At 35.9% G+C, this 7,543-nt stretch overlaps 1 pseudogene; it reads right to left on the bottom strand.

Moving 5' to 3' along the window:
• Positions 1-2,940: 2,940 nt before the first annotated feature.
• Positions 2,941-3,515, bottom strand: LOC127220667 (high mobility group protein B3-like; annotated as a pseudogene).
• Positions 3,516-7,543: the final 4,028 nt, after the last annotated feature.

The raw sequence follows: 7,543 nt of genomic DNA, 5'->3' as shown, positions 1-7,543 counted from the left end.
GTGGGTAGTCTCTGTACATGCTGTTATCTGCTGCCAGAAGAAGCTTCTCTGAAGTCTACTAAAGAGGGCCCTGATCTATGCACATAGCAGAATATCATTAGGAGTCACTTATTTTAATTATTTTTTCCAGTCGTCTTTGTTTCTGCACTTCCTAGGCTATCCTATCCAGTCACTGGTTTCTGTCCATTCAAGCAGTGTAGGTCATGGACTTCATTCCATGGTTTTGGTCTCAATGTAAACAGGACGTTGTTCCAAAAGTTTGAGCTACTATTCCACAAGCACTTCTTCCAGACAGAATGATTACAGGTTGAAAATTTCATATTTGTATTGGTGTCTGTGGGTATGGATCATAAGCAATGAAGGAAGTGAGGATGACAGGCCTGCATGTGTTCTTCAGAGTTATGGAAGAGGTTAGGGAACTGGAACAATGGGACAGGAAAGAGTGAAAATTCACTATCTGATTCCCAAGCATGGACTGCTGTTTTTAAAGAGAGCAAGCCTGGAGTGTTAGTAGCAGAAACTGCAGGGTAGCCTAAGGAAAAAGGGCTATAAACTGCTAAGAGTCCTGGAAGTGGAGGAAGAGAGAAAGGAGAGGTTGCAGCAGGTAGTCTGTGACAAAGTAGAAGATAAGACTAGAATTGAGATTGGAGAATGGGAAGGGGGTGAAAATGACCCATATTCCTAGTGACCAGAGGGATTCCAGGCAGAGACCTTGTTAGGTCTTAGTGAACAAGAAAAAGAGCCATAGTTAACTGTTTATATTTAACTGGTTAAAGTAATTTTATTTGTGAATTTTGCATGCAAGTATTATATCAAGTCATATCTCAGTAGTAATCAATTTAAACTGAGAGCTGAATTGCTCATTTCTAGTATCAAATTTGAGGTATGCAAGAATGGCAATTAAAGTTTAAAAGGATAAATCTAATTTAATTTAGGGAACACTATCTAATAGCAGTATAATTTTATAAGTAGCTGTTGACTTAATAGATTTTGGCAAATAATTGAAGATTTTACTATTTATAGTGTAGGTCTACAAAGTTCAGTATAAGATCCAGACCTGTGATGGGCAGTAAAACCTAAAAGAAAATTACTCATATGAAAAGTAGAATGCTGGCTGTTGGTTTGCTGTATATTGCTCTTATTGTGTTTAGGTTTGTTTCTGTTACCCTTGATCTCTCTAATACCTTAATCATAAGGGGTGTTGGATTTTGTCAAAGGCGTTTTCAGCATCTAGTGAGATAATTATGTGGTTTCTATTTTTCAGTTTTTTTTCATTTTTCTTTCTTTTTTTTTTTAATGTGGTGGATTACATAGATGGATTTTCATATGTTGAACCATCCTTGCATCTCTGATATGAAGTTAACTTGGTCATGGTGGATGAATTCTCTGATGTGTTCTTGGATTCGATTTGCCAGTATTTTTGCATCAATGTTCATGGGGGATACTGCTCAATAGTTGTTTCTTAGTTGTGTCTTTAAGTTGCTTGGGTACTCAGGTAATTATAGCCTCATTAAAAAGAGTTTGGCAATGACCCTTCTGCTACTATTGTGTGGAACAGTTTGAGGAGTACTTTTATGAATTTTTGGATTAATTCTGTACTGAAAACATGGCCTTGGGAATTTTTTTCATTAGGAGACTTTTGATGGCTGTTTCAATTACCTTGGGGGTTATAGGTCTATTTAAATTACTTATCTGTTCTTCATTTAATTTTGGTAAGTGATAGCTATCTAGAAAATTGTCCATTTCTGTTGAATTTTTGAATTTTGTGAAGTACAGGTTTTCATATTAAGAGCTAAAGATTCTCTGGATTCCCTCAGTGTCTGTTGTTGTGTCCCCCTTTACATTTCTGATATTGCTAATTTACATCTTCTTTCTCTTCCTCTTGGTTAGTTTGGATAAAGGTTTATCTATCTTGTTGATGTTCTGAAAGAAATAAGTCTTTGTTACATTGATTCTTTGAATTATTTTCCTAGTTTCTACTTTATTGATTTTAGCACTCAATTTGATACTCCTCTGTGCGTTAATTTGCTACTTTTTTGTACTAGAGCTTTGAGTTTTGTTATTAATTTTGTAATGTGATTATTCTCAGTTTCTTTTTTTTTAATGTAATACTGTTTATTTAATTTCAAAATCATTTGAGCATTCTAAAGATACGAAAAATAACAGAATGTTACAAATTGCCTTTAGGTACAGAGGGTTCTAGAACTATCATTGATGTAGTAGTTCTTTGCTTTACTGACAATGATGAGTTCTACATTTTGTTTAAAATTGTTTTAAATCTAGGGCACTTAACAGAAGAAAAATCCAAACACTTCTCATGCCAGCTGACCCTTCCCCCCTTTTCCACAAGTAGGAATTTCAGCAGAATGCTATGCCACTATATACAAAAACAAGACAACCTGAAGCTAAATGGATGCCCACCACAGTATCAACAAGTCCAGGCTCACAGTGCATGCCCTGAACTACGGCCTCCTCCAAAGGCATCTTCCCCTCACAGTCTCAACGTCAAACAAGGAGCATCAAGAATATATCTGGGTTTTGTTTTGTTTTTTCTTTACAGACTATAGATATGCACAGTTGACAACTCAGGATTTCTATCCAATAAGCAACCATATTACCTTACGAGTTGAAAGCAAAATTCCAGAAAGATCTTCAAATGCCTTTTCACGCCAAGTCATGCCAACAGCAACAGTGAGGAGAACACGAGAGTGCTTTTTATTTTTAAAAATGTTTGGAGCTATGTACAACTTTGATTCAGTTTCAGGGCGCTCTGTACACCCACGGCCACTTCATGTAAACCACTGACACTTTGAGAAACTACAATATGATCATGATCAAATTTTGTAATTAAACTTAAGAAGGGCAATAGACACGGCTCAAATACGAGATGTATCAATCACGGCGTTTTCCTACTCTAATGTATTCGCAAGGAGACAGGTTTTATTCATCTTCCTCTTCCTCCTCCTCTTCCACCTTTTTCTGGGTAACTTTAGCAGGACTTTTAGCGCCATCGAACTTTCCTTTAGACTTATAGTCAGCAGCATACTTTTTATATTTCTCCTTCAGCTTTGCGACCTTGGTAATATAAGCCTGCTTTTCACTGTCACTTAAGTTATTCCATATCTCACCCAGCACTTTTGCCACATCTCCAATGGAGATGCCAGGATTTGTAGATTTGATCTTGGGGCGGAATTCAGAGCAGAATAAGAAAAATACAGACGGTGGTCATTTGGGGGCATTGGAACCGTTCTCTTTCTTGCCTCCTTTTGCTGGTCCATAATATTTCCTTTCCCGATCCTAGCAGACTTTATCTGCCTTTGCCATTTCATCAAACTTCGAGTTTTCTTTACTGGACATTGTCTTCCATCTCTCAGAGTACTTCTAGGAAAACTTGCAAAATTGACTGGGACCTCGGGGTTTTTCTTCTTATGTTCTTCCCTGCATGTCTGCACAAAGATGGCATAAGCTGACATCTTGCCCTTTGGTTTCTTGGGGCCACCTTTAGCCATTGACTGTATTGTTCATAGTCTGGGCAGCACAGGGCACAACACGCCTATTCTCAGTTTCTTAATGTGGGCACTTAGTGATATGAACTTCCCTTTTAGTACTACTTTCAACGTACCCCATAAGTTTGAGTATGTTGTGTCTTCATTCTTACTGAATTCTAGGAAATCTTACAGAACTAAATAGAGAATTCTCAATAGAGGAATCTAACATGGCTGAAAAACACTTAAAAAAGGGATGAAAATTCTTTGCCATCAGGGAAATGAAAATCAAATCAACTCTGAGACAACATCTTACTCCTGTAAGGATGGCTAAAATCAAAAACACCAAAGACAGTTTATGCTAGAGGGGATGTGAAGAAAGGGGCACACCCCTTCATTGCTGGTGGGAGTGCAAACTTGTACAGCCACTTTGGAAATCAGTATGGAGGTTCCTCAGGAAAATGGGAATCAGTATACTTGAAGATCTAATAATTCATATAACAAGTACATCTGTTCAACTATGTTCATAGCAGCATTATTTGCGATAGCCATAACCTAAAAGTGAAATAAATGCCCCTCAACCGAAGAATGGATGGAGAAAATGTGGAATCTTAACATAATGGATTACTACTCTTTGGGGAAAAAAAATCATAGAATCTTGAAATGCCCAGGCAAATGGATGGAACTAGAAGAAACCTTACTGAGTGAGGTAACCCAGTCACAAAAAGACAAACAAGGTATATACTCACTCATATATGGGTTTTAGACACAAAGTAAAGGATTACCAGCCTATAATCCATACTGCCAGAAAAGCTAGGAAACAACGAGGACCCTCAGAAAGCCACATATATTCCCCCGGAGAAGGGAAAAGGGACAAGATTTCCCAAGCAAATTGGGAGCATGGGGGGAGAAGAAGAGGGTAGAGGTGGAAATGAAACATCAAGAAGATTAAATCAGGGGAAGAGATACCATTATAGAGGGATCTATTATAAGTTTTAAGAGGAATCTGGCTCTAGGGATATGTCCAGAGGTCTATAAGGACACTCCCACTAACAATGTAAGGAATAGTGTAGAGGCTTCCTTAAATCTCCTTCCCTGATAATGAAATCCTAAAACTTTCATCCAGTAGCTGATGGAAGCAGAAGCAGATACCCACAGCTAAACACTGATTCAAACTCTTGGAAGCCAGTTACAGACAGGGAGGTGTGATGAACAAAGGGGTCAAGATCTGGCTGGAAAAACCCATAGAAATAACTGACCTGAATGAGCATGAACTCATGGACTCTAGTGTGATAGCTAGGAAACCAGCATAGGACTGACCCAGATTCCCTTCATGTGGTGTTAGTTTGGAGGAGTGGACATGGTATATGAGAGGTCTTTGGGAGCACATTTCACATAGAGGGATATTCCCTCATTATAAACATGTAGTAGGGCCTGGGCCCTGGTCCAAATATGACAGACTTTGCAGACTCCCCATGGAAGGCCTCACACTCCTTGGGGAGAAGAGAGAATATGGAATAGGAGTTGGTTAGGGGAAAAGGGGAGGAAGAGAGGGTTATGAACTGGAATTGATATGTAAAATAAGCTTGTTTCCAATTTAAATTAAAGAATTATATTAAAAGTAGAATGCAAAATCATTTGACTTTAATTTTACATTTGCTGTAATTCAGTAATAAGAGATATAAAAATCATTCATGGTACACATCATGGCTAGTTATTTTAAAGGAACAGTATGCCATAAAAGTCTATTTTAATATGTCTCAAATATTCTAATCTTACTTGCATTCTAGAAAATAATCTAGCTTTCTTTAGATGTACCATCAGAAACGTTTAAGTTATGACTTTGACCTTTACTGATACTGAAAATAATTGTGGTGTTTCTTTCTCAATGATAGATTAAGAAACTTGTAACTCGTTGTTGTTTTCCAGTAATTTTGTTATTTTTAACTATAGAAATGATACTTAAATATATTTCTTCTTTTGATTGGTATAATTTCAAGTCAGTACAGACATTTAAAATAATATCTGGTAGAAAAGATGGTAATTGGTCACTAAAATGTGTGCATATTCTTGTTACAATATAGCACAGGGTCCATTTTCCACTTCTCCTTTTATTATACCCACAAAATTGATATCAACTATGATTTCTGAACGGAAAATATATGCACAGTATTAAGTCCTTGGCTGTGAAACTTACTTGCATTAGTTACTACAATATACTCCTTCTGTTAGCTCAATGCATAAACAGTAAATTTCTGTGAACATGTGTTAAAGATGGCAGCAACCCAGTATAAAATGATTTTTAATTTCTGAGTTACCAGCTCAAATCAAAGACAGAAAAAAAAAAAAAAAGGCACAGCCCAGAAAAAGCTGTTGTGGACATTATATGCCAGAAATGCAAATTTTGTTAGTCATAAAACTCTTGTGTTTGTTTCATCTTCTAAAAATTACTCAGTTAAGACCTCTAGTAGTCCCAGTCTGTCAGTAGAGACTGTTCCTCATATCTTCATCTTGTAAGTTGTCTAGAAACTACAAATGAGAATATGATATTTTAAAATAATGTGTTAAGACAAAATGAAGATAATAAATCTAATAAGTGTTGTTCTTGATTTACTAAAATTAAACATTTTTACAACATGCAGGCTAGTCTCCTTTGAGTGTTCAGTACTATTCAGTTAGAGTTTAAACTGTCAAATCCAGAGATAATGATTGTCCATGTGATGTTTTGTCAGATAAATCTTCAGTCTTCTTTGTTTTCTGTTCTCACTGAGACATCTTTCTGTTGTTGGCACATGTCCCAAGCTCATCCTGAATCATCATGCTAGGCTATCTTTGCTTAATTCTAAATAAACTCACATGGAAATGAGTAGTATATTTTGACAAATAATATTTTTATGTCCTTACAAGGTACAGTGAAGTAAATAATTAGATTTAATTGAATTAAATGGCAAAACTAGATTTAAGCAGTTAGCAAAATAATTGAATTTTTCCTAAACATACATTGCTGTTGATGTTGCTGCTGCTGGTGTTTTTTTTGAAACAAGGTTTCTCTGTGTGACAACTTTCCTTGCCTGGAACCTGGAACTCCCTTTGGAGACCAGGAAGGCATGGAGACCAGGATCATCGAGATCCACCTGCCTTTGCCTCCTGTGTGCTGGGATTAAAGGTGTATGCACTGAGCTTACTTTAACAATTATTTATTGGATACCATGTGTTATTTTATGCATGTATACATTTTGTATACATTTTTAAACATTTAGATCACATTAAATATATCTCTTATACATTTTCTTTATATTTTATTATAAAATATTAAACATCTATCTTCTGGTATTATGAAATATTCACTGTATAAATAGTAAATCCAACAAAGTGAAATTCCTCTTTTTTGTAGTAAGAATGTATATTTGATGAAAATCAACTGTATTGTCAGTGGAATTCCATGGATGAACACTTTCTCAGGAAATGCTCGTTCTTTGAGTTTGAGACACAGCAAGATAATGATAAAGTATTAATATTTGTACATAAAATGAAAAGATAATCCTGATGGAGGAAGTAAACAAGAACTCCTCATATGGTATTGGAATGAATCAAATAGCAAATCACTTATGTAATATTGAATTTGTAAAGTTATCATAGAAGATATAATCCAAGTGTGTCAAAACTAAGTCTAAAGAAATAATGAAAAAGAAACGTGTTAATGCCACATTAAAAAAGAAAAAGAAATGATTCTTCATACTGCAGTTTAGACAGAGAGAGTGTATAAATGTGATTTCTCCACTTCTCTCCTCTTGTCCTTTGTCCTGTTGTCTGTGAACTGTGTTAAAACAAAAGGCTTTCTTTTGTGTTTAGTGAACAGCACAGGAAAACAGGTATAGGAAAGGAATGATTGTTTCTATTCTCCTGAAATATTTAACAGAGTTTTACAGGGGCAGAATTTATTTAACAGATCCCACCTGACCCAGCACTGATCTCAAGACCACAAACAAGTGTTATCAACCTGCACCCACACATTCTAAATTAATTATAGATGTTTATTTCTTCAAAGTTTTACTGGA

Source organism: Phodopus roborovskii, unplaced genomic scaffold, assembly GCF_943737965.1.
Source record: "Phodopus roborovskii unplaced genomic scaffold, PHOROB, whole genome shotgun sequence".
NCBI classification, from domain to species: domain Eukaryota; kingdom Metazoa; phylum Chordata; class Mammalia; order Rodentia; family Cricetidae; genus Phodopus; species Phodopus roborovskii.
The sequence above is the reverse complement of the archived record's forward strand: the minus strand, read 5'-3'. Positions and strand labels throughout refer to the sequence as shown.